At 39.6% G+C, this 16,176-nt stretch overlaps 1 long non-coding RNA gene across 2 annotated transcripts in view; it reads left to right on the top strand.

Annotated features, from left to right (window-relative positions):
- Window positions 1-1,476, top strand: part of LOC121494731 — a 74,908-nt gene extending 73,432 nt beyond the window's left edge. For both annotated transcript variants that reach the window (XR_005988851.1, XR_005988850.1), the window contains one exon: window positions 969-1,476. This is a non-coding gene — a long non-coding RNA (uncharacterized LOC121494731). The remainder of the gene's footprint in view (window positions 1-968) is intronic.
- The last annotated feature ends 14,700 nt before the right edge of the window (window positions 1,477-16,176 follow it).

Below are 16,176 nucleotides of genomic sequence, written 5' to 3'. Positions count from 1 at the left end.
AAAAGAAATTGACCCATTTAGGCAAGCATAATGATTTCTAGGGTTTATCTGGAGTTGGCCTGGCCTTTTTCCTTTAAGGAAGACTTTTATTTTATTTTATTTTTAAAGATTTATTTATTCATGAGGGATGCAAAGAGAGACACAGGCAGAGGGAGAAGCAGGCTCCATGCAGGGAGCCCGATGTGGGACTGGATCCTGAGGCTCCAGGACCATGCCCTGAGCCGAAGGCAGACGCTCAACCGCTGAGCCACCCAGGTGTCCTAAGGAAGACTCATTTTAGATCCCACCTATTCTCTTATGCTCTTTTCAACAATCCTCCATACATACTTATCCAAGTTGGCAAGAGAAATACTTTTAAAATCTCCCAGGGTGATGGGGTAGATGGGCAAATTCCATCTTTATTGCTGGACTTTCTTACAGCAGCTTCTGGTTCATTTTACTACTTCACAATCTTTGGCTTCCTGCCTTCCTGTTTTGGCTTCCACAGCTTGACTTCTGGGTTTAGCCCGGTCTTCTAATTTATGCCTCCATTCACCCTTCTCCCATTCAATATTTTATATCCCTCAGCTTCACAATATTCAGCCAAGTATAAGAAGTACTTTTTCCCCATGCCCTACAGTGGTAAGAAGGGACCACTTGGGTCCTGCTGAGTTCTTGCCTGACTCCCACCCAAAAGAGAAAAAGGACCCATCAGAACCCTCAATTCTCTGAGGCCTTAGCTCACTGAGAAGTCATTTCAATCTGGTGAGTCACCTGAATTGGATTTGAGTAGGATGAAGACATTGGTTTCTTGTTGTTCTACACATAGGATGGGTTAACTTTATTAAACATATTGGTGAGCAGTAACATTCTGACCTGGTAAGTCACCTGAATTGGATTTTATGAGTCATTGTTGTTGCTCTGCTGGTGTAGGGTGGGTTAACTTTATTAAACATATTGATGTGATGTAAATATGCATTACTCCTTAGAAACCATCAGTTTGCCAAGTCATATTGAGTCATTCATCTGGAGGACAGCCGAAGGGGTTAATTAAAAACAGCTGCATCTAATCATGCTGGTGTATACTCCTTAGAGGACATGGGAAAGACAGTACAAAAAAAAAAAAAAAAAAGCCTTCTATGGAGAGAGATCTCTAAAAGCCAAGGTGAGTGTGGTAGAGTCTGGATGCTCTGAGAATCAGAAAAGAATCAGATCTGCTAATTAAAGTGGATTGTAGTTAAGTATAAAAGTCATCCCAATGTGGCAAACAAGAACACGTTGAGATTGAAGAGCAAAGCATGTAAGTTAGTTCTATAAAGTATGAACAGTGTATCTTTTCTATTTAAAATATTCCTTTTGTGTTCTTTCTATAACTTGGTACCCTTATCTTGCCTAATTTTAAAGTTAATTTGGAAAAATGTGAAATAACTAAAATTGAGATTATGGGGACGCCTGGATGGCTCAGTGGTTGAGGGTCTGCCTTCGGCTCAGGTTGTGATCCCGGAATCTGAGGTCGAGTCCCACATTAGGCTCCCTGCATGGAGCCTATTTCTCCCTCTGCCTCTGTCTCTGCCTTGCTCTCTCTATGTGTCTCTCATGAAAAATAAATAAAATCTTAAAAAAAATTTTTAATTGAAATTATGGTTTTTTCTTGTGCTTTTCAGTATAAAGAGTATGCATCTATCATTTCTATAAGTAAAAAAGAGTGAATTTACCAACTATAATAATTATATGCTACTGTATCAAAGTATAAATCTGAATTGCCTTGGCATTTCTCAGTTTTTCACCCACAAAGTGTTAAGTTTCTATACTTTGCTGTAACATGCAAACAGAAACTATATATGGTTTTCTGTCTGGCTTCCCCTATAATTTAACCTGTACTGCCTACTACTCTTTGCTCAGGGAAGCCAAATAAAGCTATTCATGTTAATGTGGCTATTGATTAAACCAAAGTTTATCCCATTTATAGATTGCCAGGTGACCCATGTAATCATGGCATTTGGTTGGGGAAGGTCCCCAGTCTAACTAAAGCAACTAATGTTTCTCTCAGATTTGGAGCTAGAGAATATGTAGAGAATTATTCAGTTTGGTTTGAGAGAAAAATGACACATTCTCCCAAAGATAAATATTCCACATCAAAAGAGGGTTGTCATAACTAGAGTTGCCTTGTGTCTTCACCACCTTCCTGATAGTAAGTGATTCTAAAGAAATCCCGGTTTCTTGCAATCAAGAGGGGCTTCTAGTTCCTCAGTTCATGGTGGTCCACACACCAGCAGCACTGGTGTCAAGCATTGGAAGCTTGTTAGATAATGTAGTGTCTCACATTCTACCCTTGACCTATTGAATCAGCATCTGTATTTCAACAAGGTTCCCAGGTCGAAACTAACGTTTCAGAAACCTCACTTTAGTATACTTGGTGTAGCAGATTTCTATAAATACCTCAACATCCATTCTCTCCCTCTTCTGTAACAGCAGAATCTTAGCTTGTCACATTGGTGAGTTTTCAGCTCCACATTTACTTACCTCCCTTCTAGCTAGGTGAAACTGCGGTCTGGCCAATGGGATGACTGGAAGAGTGATGGGAGCCACTTCCAAATCTTGCTTTAAAATGGGTAGATCTTCACTCTGGCAGTGAGGTGGGAAGGACTATGACAATCACTTTGGCCCCAAGCTCAAGTGAAAGTCACAACTTGATAATGTCAGAGCCACCTACAAACAGAGCCACCAGCAAACAGCTGACCATCTACCTCTGGACTGTTATGTGAGAGAGAGACAAACATCTTTCTTATCTGAGTCATTGTAAATGGGGGTATCTTTAGTTCAGCAGCTCAACATGTATACCAACTTATAAACTAATATTAACAGAGCTTGATGAGCAAAAGGACAGTCTCTTCAGAATTAAATGTTTAACTCATTAATAATACCAGGAACAGCACTTGCATCTTCTTTTGTTGCCAACATTGAAATGGTCATGAAATAATTAAAAAGCAAACCCATAGTGGTAGAAATGTAGCTCAGAAATTAACCATAGGAAAATTATTTTTTGATTAATGGATAAAGATTATCTGATATTAGTACTCACCCAGAGGTTGTTTCTTGCCTATGAAAAGCTGGGATAATCAACAGACCCCTACCCAACTGAGATCAATTGGATTTTCAGGCCATTACAGGAGCTTGTTTTTGCAGAACAGACATTATAGGAAAAGCCCACCTCCTGGATTTACATAAATCCCCAACTTTGCAAGTCAGAATGGAAATAAAACATATTTTTAATTGATGAAGTTTACTTTCTAAAGTATGAACTTTTAGTAATGTTAGTCAGAAACTTCTCAGTAATTCATGGCTCTACTGTGTTATAAGGAACTAACAAAATCCATGTGGGATCTGGAGCATTTTGAGACACAGAATTACTGAATTCCTTGGAATTAGGATGACAAAACAAAAAGCTCATACCAAACCAGGCATGAAGATATTTTCTTAATCATTTTTGGCTAAAAGTTTTATTAATGCCTTAGTATAGAGGTTTGGTTTAAGAGGTGAAACCACCAGATATAAACTCTCATTGTTATACATTACATTTATTACACATCTTGATTACTCCTTGCAGATTTTTTATGTTTATGTTTAAGGACACTGTGGAGCAGAGATAGCACCCTTACTTACACTGGGCCAGAGCATGCTCCCATGATGTATCCTTGGGACGTATAACTACTTGTCTCCATTGGAAGTGCCCACCACTTGCAATCAAATGGATTGCAAACTAGAGGCAGAGAACACCAAAAAGGAAATAACTATAATTTACTGCTGTTTCTGGATCCTTTCTGAGGCCAGCTTCTCTGCCTAGCACTCCATGACACACCTTACTCCCCCCAAAATACCTGACCTTCATTTCTGTAATCTCTTCTCTGCTGTATCACCTTCCAATTTTAAAATTCTCATTCTTTTTCATTGTCAAGATTCCTTTAATAGTGTACTGAAACTGTAGGAGGGAGGGGAAAGGAAATAACTCATCCTTCCCACTCTAGATAAAGTGACTTTATTGCCTTTTTTTTGGGTTCCCAGGCATGAAAATGAGATCTGCTTATGGCTAAAACAGATTGAAAATTATTTTTAATTCTTGTTACTCAATACCCTTGACTAAGATCAGGCTCAGTCAGTTATTATTGCTTTTACATCTAATTTGAGTGCAATTTTTATACTGTCTTTGGAACTGAGGGTTAAGATACTACAACAATAATAAGTAACGTCTGTATCATACTTCATAGTTTATAAAATGCTTTTCACATACCTTCTCTTTAGATCCTTACAACTACCCTGTGAGACAAGTATTATTATTAACTCCTTTTTACAGATGTAAATGTAAATTGAGCCCTAGGATTGGTAATTTACTGAAGATACAAAGAAACTCAAACTGAGGTGGTTTTAGCTCAGTCCCAAACTCTTTCTATTATCCTTCTTAATCTGGCCACAGTTATTACCATCGTGACCACCACTGCCATGACAGTCATCAATTACTGAGTCCTTTTAATTATATCATCTCATTTAATCCTTATAACAGCCCTTGTGGTTCATTATCAATGAAGAAAGCTTTCAGCTTTGAGAAGCATAAAACCCAACTAACATGGCTTAAACAAATGGGATTTTTCTCCAAATGAAGTTTAGAAGTAGGAGAATTCAAGCATTATTCTCATAACTCATTGGTGTCAGGACTTGAGATCAATCCTCTTGGTCTTCCATTCACAACTATATAATGACCACTGGAGCATTATGCCATCACATGATTACATTCACACTTAGAACCAAGACAAAATATTTCTCATCCTGGGTCTTTCCCTCATCAAGAAAGCTCCTCAGCTGACTTTCATTTTCATCTCATTGGTTAACCATGCTTATCTCTAGGCCAGACACTGAGTCTACTTTTTCTTGAGATCAAGGAATCTCTGCCAAGAACTAAACAAAAACCTGGGTTCGATTTAGGCCTCCCTGTACTCCCTCCAGAGGCTGGAACTCAGCTCCTACTCTGTACAACCCACACATCGAACTGTATGCCTAGCTGTATCAGTCCAGAGGAAGGGGCACCACTTCCCAGTTCATTGACCTATTGGGTTGTATTTTCATAAATCCTAGGAAGGGCTCAGTACTAGCTAGGAGTGGCCCCGGCATGTTAATAAGAAGACAGTAGTGGGGTTTAGCATTTAGTAGGCACACAGCGGAGTCTGCTGCTGGAAGTTATCAATAACCCCATTTTAAAGATGAGGAAACCAAGATATGGGAAAACTGGCACAGATTCCCATTCCTGGTTTAATGGCTTTTCTTAAATAAAGCCTATTATTAGCCCTGCAAACTGACACAGGCTCACAACCCTATGAGCTATAGAACTTGATTGTTGAAGGAGCTGAACTCTTGATTAATAAAATCAAGAGGAAAACTAAGCAAGCTGCTGAAATGCCTCCTTTTAGGGACTTCCAAGATATCAATAGTTACAAATAGGGCAAAGGTCAATGAACATCATGCATATTGGTAAAACTTCTTAGAGGCTTTTGGCCTTTACTGACTTGTAAAGAGAATCATCCTGTCGGAAGAATTAGAGATTCAAACTGTAGTTGCCAAATCTACCAACGATTTCCTTTGTGACAATCCATATTCACTTACCTCCTTTTTACCTCAGGCTAATAATTTATGTCAGTTGGAGCTCAGTGTTTTATGAACCAAGGGTGAAATTATTAAATTTTATTGTTTGTGATTCCTTCCTTAAGTTATATTCCTATAATTGCAAACTTACTGCATTCCCCAACCTCTATTTTGAATTTATTACTAGCCTTCTTACTGCCTTTTTAGATCTCAGAAGTAAACTTCAAATATTTACAAATCTCAAATTCATGTTTTCCCTTTCATAAATCTGTGGGCAAATTCAGTGCTGGAGACAGAGAGTAATAAATCTGGATATTTATGTATTGTGCCAGCAGGCGCTGCACAAACTTTCCCGAATAGCTTGGTCAATGAGCTTCAGTCTTGACCTGTAACACTGGTTCTAGTCTAATCCTGAGGCTCATATTAACAGAATCATTATAAAACATCTGGTGACTTGTATACACAAAAACCCTTCCCTCATTCCTTCAGTCATAATTTGTAATCAGACAAGTTTAGTGGGCACATATGTTCTCCATGTTAGCAGAAGAGAGGGAATCGATGGTGTTTATTCCCATTATTACACTTATCTTGTAAGACAGGGAGAAAGTGATGACCAAACCTGCAAATGGGATAAAAAGTAATTTTTTTTAAGATCTCTTATTCTGAGCATATTTAATGTGCTTAAAAATAAAATATAAAAGTTTGAGAAGAAAACAGTGTAATTAAAAGCAATTTTACAGTAGGGAAGGCTTTACTAAATATGACACAGAATATGGAAGGCTGCTAAAATGGACTACATGCAAATTTAATGTTTGTATGACAGCAACACCCAAAACAAAGTCAAAGACAAAGACAAATTAGAGGAAAATATATGCATCCCATATAGCAAAGTGCTATTTTTTTCAATATGGAGAAAGATCTTATAAATAAGTATGAAAAAGAGGAATGACTCAGTTATAAAAGCAGATAAAGAACATGAATATGAAATTTACAAAAAAAGGAATACAAATGGCAAAAAAACAAAAGAATAAAAGGCAAGTTTAATATCATCCACAATGAAAGAAATGAAAATAAAAACAATAGATTTTTTTCTCAACAACAGACTGGCAAACATTAGAAAGTTGTGATAACTCAATTTCGGCAAGGATGGGATCAATAGGCCATTTCATACATTGTTAGTGGGAGAATAAATTGGTGAAGCCAAAATAAATAAATAAATAAATAAAAATAAATTGGTGAAGCCATTTAGAGGGCAGTTTGATAGAGTCTATCAAAATGTGGAATATACTAGCACCCTCTGAGTTGGCAACTCCACTTCTAAAAATGTTTCTTGTGTAGAAATAAATATATGTGGGTGTATGAATGTTCATTTCATTGTTTGTACTTTTAAAAACTTTAACACCTTTACTGTCCATCAATAATGCATTGGTTAAATAAGTGATGTCACATTCCTACAGTGGAAGGTAGGAAATGTATTGTTAAAGAAAGATTGTTAGCTCTGTATGTCCAAGACTAGAGGGAATTATCTTTAATCATTACCTGCATATGGGACACCTGGGTAGCTCAGCGGTTGAGCATCTGCCTTTGGCTCAGGCATGATCCCAGGATCCAGGATTGGGTCCCACATCGGGCTCTCTAAGGGGAGCCTGCTTCTCCCTCTGCCTGTGTCTCTGTCTCTTATGAGTAAATAAATAAATCTTTTAAAAAAATCATTACCTGCATACCCTAATAGTAACAAGATTGTGAAGTAAAGTAAAAGCCATGATAACATGAAAAGTTTCACTAGCTGGCCACTCAAATATCCTACCTTGCTATCTCTGCCTTCAGATGATGAGAACAGCTCAAATCATACCCGTGCCAATTGTCAACCTGATAATCAGACTCATCAACAGTTAAAGACAAAAAAATAACAATGATGACAAGATAGGCACTTCAAAAGAAAATAATTTGAACGTCAAAGGATTTGTAACTGAGATCCTTGAGAAAACTGATAAAGCCCAGAAATAATTTTGTACAAATGACTGTCCTTAAGATAATGCTGTGAAAATTAAATGTGAGTGGAAAGATGTTTATTGAGGGACACTTGATTTTTTTTATCCTTCTACGTAATACCACAAGGTTGCAATTATAATCTAAAAATTGTAAAAAATAAGAAATATATTTTAATAAATTTTAGTGTTTTTTAAAGATAAAGTCCCAATAAAGTCATTTTCTCACTATTAACTTATATTTTGCCCTCTTATTTAAGAGGTCTTTTCTTTTTAAGATTTTATTTATTTATTTATGAGAGACACAGAGAGAGAGACAGAGGCAGAGGGAGAGGCAGGCTCCACGCAGGGAGCCCAACATGGGACTCGATTCCGGGTCTCCTGGATCAGGCCCTGGGCTGAAGTTGGCGCTAAACCACTGAGCCACCGGGGCTGCCCCAAGAGGTCTTTTTTTTTTTTTTTTCAATTCCAGTTATGCCAATACAGGCTTCTTATGTTGTCAAGTAAATAGAGTTGACTGCCAAATTGTTTCCTCTCGCTTGGATAAAAAGTTAAACTATACACAAATATATGTGTGCTTGTACTATGTAGAATATTTTGGTATGATACATAACAAACTAGTGATATTGCTACCTCTGGGGCAAGAAACACGGGGCATTGCAGGGAAAGAGAAGACATTTACCTCTTATTATCATTTCTTTATATCATTTCTGAATCATTTAGTGTGAGCATATATTAATTTTATAATTTTAAAAATATACCTAACAAAAATTCATCAAAAACAGAATCAAAATGAAAGTCAGAACTAATTCTATCTACGGGAGTTTTCAATCATTGTTGAAGATTATCTTATTATTGAATAAGAACTCACACAGGATGACTAAGTAAGCATATATTTCACCAAAACAATCCTGGAGTTTTAATAAAATCTTCCCTAATTGTGAAGATGGGAATCAATCATCTGTAAAAAGTGTTCCATAACCACAGTTAAATTTATAGAGGGATCTATATCCTTCTAATTTTTTTCTATAGTCTTTCATTTCCTGCATCCCATAAATTAGTCATCTAAAACTTCACAGTTTGAAAATGTCTCCCTCCCAGAATTAGGTTAGGTTGTAGAGTTTCCCCGGCAATTTTTGGATATGTAAGCTGTCTATACAGCACTTGAGGTCAAGAACAAAGATCCTAAACTTCTTTGGAGAATGTTTTGCCTTTCTTAGAATCATGTCTCTCACACACTTTCCCTTTTCTCCCTTCACTCTCATGTCCCCACAGCAGGTGTATGGGTGGTCATCATCAGCTTCTCTGGCCCTCTTAGCCAGTCCTGAATCTGGGCTGCCTTTGTGACCTGCTCCAAGTTGTGTGCTTAAAGAGCTGCAATTGCTCCCTATCCAATCAGATTTGCTAATTGCAGAGGATAATGTTTATTGAATGCTTTCTATGTACTGTGCATGATGCCAAGGATGTTCATCAGGATGGGTTCTCAAAAATGATTCCCATTTTACAGATGAGGAAACTACAAAAATAACACGATTCTGATTCAGCAGGATTGGGAGTAACTACAGCAACTCTAAAAGCACCGCTCATCTAATCAGTCCCTCCACAAATTTTGTCGAGAATCCAGCCATCCCCTGTTGCCACCCTGGTCCCTGCCACCACCAACTCTTGCCTGGATTATTACAAGGGAACGGCCTCCAGTGGTCTTCTTTCTTGTTCCCTTGCCCCCTTTTTAAAAATCTTTAAATGTGAGGTAGGGCATATCGTTCTTCTGCTTACCATCTTACCCTAAGGAGAAACAAAGTGCTTAAAATGGTTGATCCAGGCCCCACACAGTTTGACTCTCTCCCCCTCTCTGAACTCATCCTCTACAATTTGTCCCTCAGTTTGCTCTGCTCGACTCACTACATCTATACCTCCTGTTTTCTGAATTTTGGAAAACAGACTAATTCCATTTTAGTGATGTACCCAAATAACTTAATTTTTCAAATAGATGGGGACCAGTGGTGCACTGTGGATTTGTTTATCCTTTGTCTCTAGAATGTAAGCTAGGGACACAGGGACAGAAACTCTCTTTTAAAATTTACTCTCTGGTGTCTAGAACAGTGCCTGGCACATCCTACGTGTTCAAAAATAATTGCCAGATTTATGAGTCAATAGTGGTAAAATAAAAACAACCCACATGTCTTAGAATCTGAACTGGGTTCAAATCCCAGCTTTTTCATTTATTATATGTGTGTCCTTGCATAATGTTTGCCCCTTGCAGTTTTACCTTTGGCAAAATTGAAATAGAGATACCGATCTAATAGGTTTGGGGGAATATTTGGTGATATCACAGATATCAAGGGCCTTGTATAAAGTAGGGCTGTAGTACATGCATTTTATCTATTTTAAGTCCCTTCTCTCCTTTTCCATTTTTCCCTCAAAGAGGGAGAGAAAGGGATATTTAAGGGCAAACTGGTACTTACTGATATTCAACAAATGTTCCTTTAGTACCTACTATGTTGTAGAGGCTGGAAATACAAAAATGAGTGAACATATCCTCAAGGAAATGAGTTCAATATAATGATTTTTTTTATTAAACCACGTAAAAAAAATCTGCACAAATGGAACATTCTTCTCATAGAATATGAAAATATTAATCCTGCATTGACCACTATTATCTCTTGTATTTGTGAAAATTATTATGTCACATTCTTAGCTGTTACATGTTTCAAATATACCCTAAGTATGTAGCCATGCATTCAAGTAAACACAACAGTCTATCCATTCAGGTTCAATTAATATCATTTCAGTTTTCATGGTTTATTTTTTCTTCTGGTAATGCCATATTAAATTTGCAGTTTTAAAACAAATACCAGAAGGACAATATGAAAAAATTTTATTCTTAGGCCTGTTGAATAATTTTTTTTTTTTAATTTTTATTTATTTATGATAGTCACATAGAGAGAGAGAGAGAGGCAGAGACACAGGAAGAGGGAGAAGCAGGCTCCATGCACCGGGAGCCCGACGTGGGACTCGATCCCGGGTCTCCGGGATCCGCCCCGGGCCAAAGGCAGGCGCCAAACCGCTGCGCCACCCAGGGATCCCCTGTTGAATGATTTTTAATGAAAGGGTGATGGAGTGTTTTTAAATGGCATGAATTAAAAACAAATTTTATCCATTTAAAAATACTTTCCTTTTTAATTTACCACTGTGTTTTTCATTAAATACAGAATCACTGTGGTTCTGCGCAGTTCAGAAAAGTGAGTATCTATGAAATATAGTGCACACAACAGTTGAATGGTCCCTAAATTGTTATTACTATCATTTCAATTATTTATGCAGTAAACTGTATAATATAACAATAACATTAAAAGATAAATACAGACCTTAGCTCCCTGATGTGCTACTTCTTTCTCCAGATCATCTTTACAATTAACCAGAAGTCAGAATTCCAGGTCTTACTGAGAAATATTTCACTTGCTTTTGAATTGTACCAGCTTCTTCTCGGAGTCTCCCTACTGTACTCTACATCTGATGAAACATTTATTTGAACAAAAAAAATACATATGTACAAATAAATACAAATGTCAGGAGCTGACACACAAATGCAAACACATGTCTTTACCCATACCCACCACTTGACAGCATGACAGGCTAAGGAGCATTTTGAATGGAAACGTTGCATAAAGCTCTGAAACAAATGACCAGACCAAAGTGCTATAATCAATTTAATGTCTTTAGGAAATATGCCTTTCTCTAAAAGTGTGATTCTTTGGTGATTCATAGTGGCAGGACAGGTAACAAAGGAATGGATGTCTGGAAACCATGCAAGGCAAGACAGACACTGCAGACGATGGCCCTCTAGCCATATCACCTGAGCTGGCCCCTTGATTATGGAAGAATTAAGGCAAGTCTCTGAATCCCCCACATGTGGGTGCCAGGAAACCCATCATCGCCCAACCACTTTGTTGAGCCATTAACAGAGCCTTGAACTCTATCTTTGTTCAAATGAAAGCACAAAGAAAATAATTTTTCATCTGAAGAATCATCTTAAGATCCCCAAATGGAAAGTAAGGAGAGCAGTAAACCTCTTAAACTCCAGTTTGGCAGCTCTAACACAGGGCATTAAGGTAAGAAGGTTATTTATGGCAGAAGGGGAAGAGAGAAAGAAGGATTCCAAAGTGAGAGATAGAAGGACAAAGCAAGGATCTGGGTCCAGCTTCTTGCATCATCCCCTGCACCCTTCAAGCATAAAATGAAACAATTTTAATCAAGAACCAGGTGCCACAAATTTCAAAGGTAAAACCTCACTTTTAACTTAGCCACCCAAGTAATTCAGGTAGAGTGTACAGACCCTCCTCTTTCTCCCAAAAAAGATGATTATCTCACAAATGTCTCTTAAAGTTCCCTGCAAGAAGGTGACTGCAGGACATTTTGTCTGGGGCTCTCTGAAGTTACACCCTTTCAGCTCACCCTGACCTTGCCCCACATAGGCATCCAGCCTTTTCTCTATTACTTGGGACCATGATGCTCCCCTGGGGCTCCACGTGTGGAAGATTTGACTCTCTGCCAGCCAGCCTGGAATTTGGGATGCACTTTGCAGGCAGATTCCTATCCAGCTTCTGTTTTACTTTCCTTCCCTCAGGTTTGAAGCAGAGTAGAGTAAGGAAAAAAGTTCTATGTTATCTCTCCTGGTTTCCTCAGAAGAGGGTAACAGGTGAGCCTTGATGGCATTATTTTGAGTTTCCAGGGCTTCCCTCTAGAATTAATGCCCTCCCAGGCATGGGAAGGACTCTTTTTGCCTGTACCCATGGCAGGAATCCTGCTCTTTCCAATTCAGGCCCAGCCAAGCCAGCACTTTTGCTGAACAAAGATCTGCTAGACCCCAACTTCCCAACAGGGAAGCCTGACCGCTTCTGAGGCAAATGATGGCCATAATCATTTTCAAAGGTATCGTTTTCACCTGGGAAGGGACTTGAGGAAGCAACACAGCGCTCCATGAATATTTATGAGAGAGCCAAGGAAGCTTTTTTCTTTCCTGCTGTGGTGGAATGGGGAGCTAGCTGCACTAATATAGGTAACCAAGTAACTCTGCCTAGGAGGAAGGAAGGTAGGAAGGAAGGAGCAGGGAAGGGGAACAGAGAGAGGGAGGCAACAGATGTCAGCCAACTTGGCTCTCCCTGGAGGAGCGCAGGTAGAAACCCTGCCCCTCAGACTCTGCCTTGCAGGAAGCTGGAACCAGGAGAGGTGTTCTCTGTCACCTCGCGTCGGCGGCAGGGGAATCTAAGAGTACCCTCACAGACTTTTGATACTGCACAACTTCAAACCTATTTAGCTTCAAGTAATTCTTCTTTTGTAATCCAGGGCCAAATACCTAGAGATGGGAAACTGGCCACCATACCCTGATGCTCCCTATCATGGTGAGGACAAGGCCTCCACTGGGCTTCTTCTTTTGGTAAGATAAGAGTTGGTAAAAAACACACAAGGAAAAATGGCTTCTTATTCTATAGAGGCCAATTCGTGTGGTATTTGATTATTCTTATTGCTCCAGAAGGGGGATGTGGTGGGAAAATTAGGGCTGAGAAGCTAGGACTCCCAGGTTCTCATCTGGCTGACTAGGATCTTGGGACCGGTCCCTTCCCCAACCCAGTGGTTCCCTAACTTTTTTTTTTTAAGTACACAATCCTTTTCGTAAGAAAAATCTTATAAGGATCTTTAACATAAAAAGAAGAAACAAAACCGATCAAAGCAGAGTGCTGCTGTTGAAGGGGATGAGGGGCATGGAGCATGGAGCTGCACTGGAGCTGCTCCTGAAGGAGCTTTCTCTCCTTCCCCCGGGGGGTAGGCGTAGGTGGGAGGGGGGTGGGTGGGTGGGGGAAGTGGGGGCAAAGACTAACCAACCCTAGGTGCATTTGGGAGATCCTGGGGCTCTTCAGAACACTTTGAAAACGAATAGACTAGATGACCTCTCGGGTAACTTTAAATTTTTCAAATCTAATGATTTAAAGCATCTTCCTTGTGAAGTGCTCATATTGACGACTGGCATGTTTGAGAGTAGAAGAGGAGTGGGGGAGAAAGGAAGGGAGAAAGCCACCCTTGCAGATTTGAGTCTCACGGGGGAGGGAGTCCCAGACTGGAAGAATGTCTCGGATGTCCCAGCAGTGTCGGCATGCTGTGTCACTGTTTGTTTTGGCCTCTTCTTGGCTGTACCGGACAGCAGGGTGAATGAATGCGCTTCATTTCCTCAGCAGTGAGACTGGGTCCCCTGTGTCCCCTCCCCCAGTGAGCAGCCACAGGAGCGGGTGCCGTGTCACGGTGTTGCAGGGCTAGGCTGACAGTAGGACCAAATTAGGAAGAGGACTGAGGATTCCTGGCCAAACTGCATCCCCGACACTCAGCCAGCAAAATCAGGGGAAGTGTGTGTAATCTTGTATAGACTAGGATGGTATGTGCTCCGCCAGCAGTGCAGGAAAAAGGATAATCAAGCGGGACATGGTTCTTTAATAAGTGTAAAACTAAACATCATCAAAATACTGCAACACAATCCCGGGGGCTGGAAGTGGTTAGTGTTGTGATTACAGAAAGGGCATCAGTATAGGATGTCATTTCTCGCAAAGATCCAAGAAAATGTCTAGCAACTCGTTTGTATAAACAAAGCCATAGCACACTAGAGCTATTTCTATTTCAAACATATAGTCACAGAACCTTTATTTAGAACATGGGCGAGGGGATTGGAATGGTATATAAATCTGGGACGAGACTGGGTGTTGTATGTTACTCCTCAAAAAGCAAAACGCAAAGCCCATTTTGAACAAATACAGGGCTATTCAGCTCTGAAGCATTGTTAATCTTTTCATTAAAAGGCACAGTCGTTAAGTTCCAGATTCTTCTTTTAAAGATCAGATCCAGATTCTCCAGCTAATGAAACAATGGAGTAATTTCTACAAAAACTAAAAGACATTGGCAAATATTGCAGAACAGATTACCATAGTCTGGACACTGGTGGACACTGGTGGATTTGAGTGGGGTACACACATACACACGCACATACTTACATACATAGAATGCACTTTAAAAATATTTTATTTATTTATTTGAGAGAGAAAGAAAACACAGAGAAGAGGGACAGAGGGAGAGGGAGAAGCAGACCCCTAGCTGATCAGGGACCCCAACACAGGGCTCCATCGCAGGACCCGAGGTAATGATCTGAGCCAAAAGCAGACGCTTAACCGACTGAGCCACCCAGGTGCCCTAGAATGTACTTTCTCCAAGGAAAATATTAGACGCAAAACTGATGAATAAAAAACAGCATGAGAAAAAAAAAAAAAAAACAAAAAACAAAAAACAAAAAAAAAAACAGCATGAGAAAAAAAAAACACCATGAGTCAAATATCTTCTCTCAAGCTAACCTACTCCTGTGGCTCTATGACACACTCGAGCCACGTGTGTACATGTGTGTCTGTGCACACATACAGGTGTGTATACAAGTTTCCTTTCCACTCCTGGCCTCAGTTGAAGAAGCACAGCTGTGGTTTGTGACTATGTTTCCACCTGCCGTTCTAGGATGTTGGTGTTTAGAGTAGTTAGCCTGTTGGGAACAAAACATGCCTGATCTTCTCTCCTCTCCTGAAGCTCAGACTACCTAACTGTAGCTTTGACATGGCTTTGTGGTGAGACACATGCTAAACAGTTGGAAATGTGGGCAGAACTTAAAATCTATGGGTGCCAGTTCATTGTTGGTGACCACGATTTCCCTCAGGGTAAAAGTCTTGCAGAAAAGAATAAGCTACATTTCCAGATGCCTGCTTCCTCTGACTGAGTTCTCTGAGGATGGAAGGTGGGGAGAGAATATAAAGGAGAGGCCTGTGTTATAAAACTTCATGTCCTGCTCCTTTTCTACATTTCATCTGCTGTATGGGTAACCTCTCATGTAGTAGGAAGAGGAATAAATCATTTCTACTCGTGGGATCATGTCAGGTGGTCAGAGGGAGAAGGAAAGCTCACGGCCAATATATCCTTTTTGGTACCAGCAAGTGCTTTTTGATGCTCTTCTCATCATTAGGTATAGAAATTCCCTGGCTTTTTTGAATTGTGTCAGGGCCTTTCTCACACACGCTGATGAAAACTATATTGCACCAAAAACCCTTGAGTATTTCCTGTGCCTTTGGGGCACAGTCATGAGTGGAAGGAATGTGGAATTAAAGGGGGAAATTCACTTCATGGTGACCTCTGGCAGACCCAAATGTTTCGTGAATAAAGTGTTTGATCTAGCACCTCTCTCACAAGACATTTTGCAACATATCATAACTTCTTTGAAGTACATTGGTTTCAGGGGACCTGAGTAGGGAAAGGTGAAGTGTACTGGTATACTAGTCAATGGTATACTAGTCATAAGAAGTAACTGTATATTTTCTTTGTAAATGGTATAATAATGCTATAATACTGATCTTAAACATTAAAGTCTTGCCTGTCACTGTTGTGAATCAGATGGAACCAAAGGATATAAACTGGTGGTCTAGTTTGCTGTCAGAGAATCTTAGCTAGTACTTGCGTGAAGCCCTTCAAGCATCCATCAGATCAACACTTAATCCAAGGA

Source organism: Vulpes lagopus, chromosome 7, assembly GCF_018345385.1.
Source record: "Vulpes lagopus strain Blue_001 chromosome 7, ASM1834538v1, whole genome shotgun sequence".
NCBI lineage: Eukaryota > Metazoa > Chordata > Mammalia > Carnivora > Canidae > Vulpes > Vulpes lagopus.
This window is presented reverse-complemented; position numbering and strand designations above follow the sequence as displayed.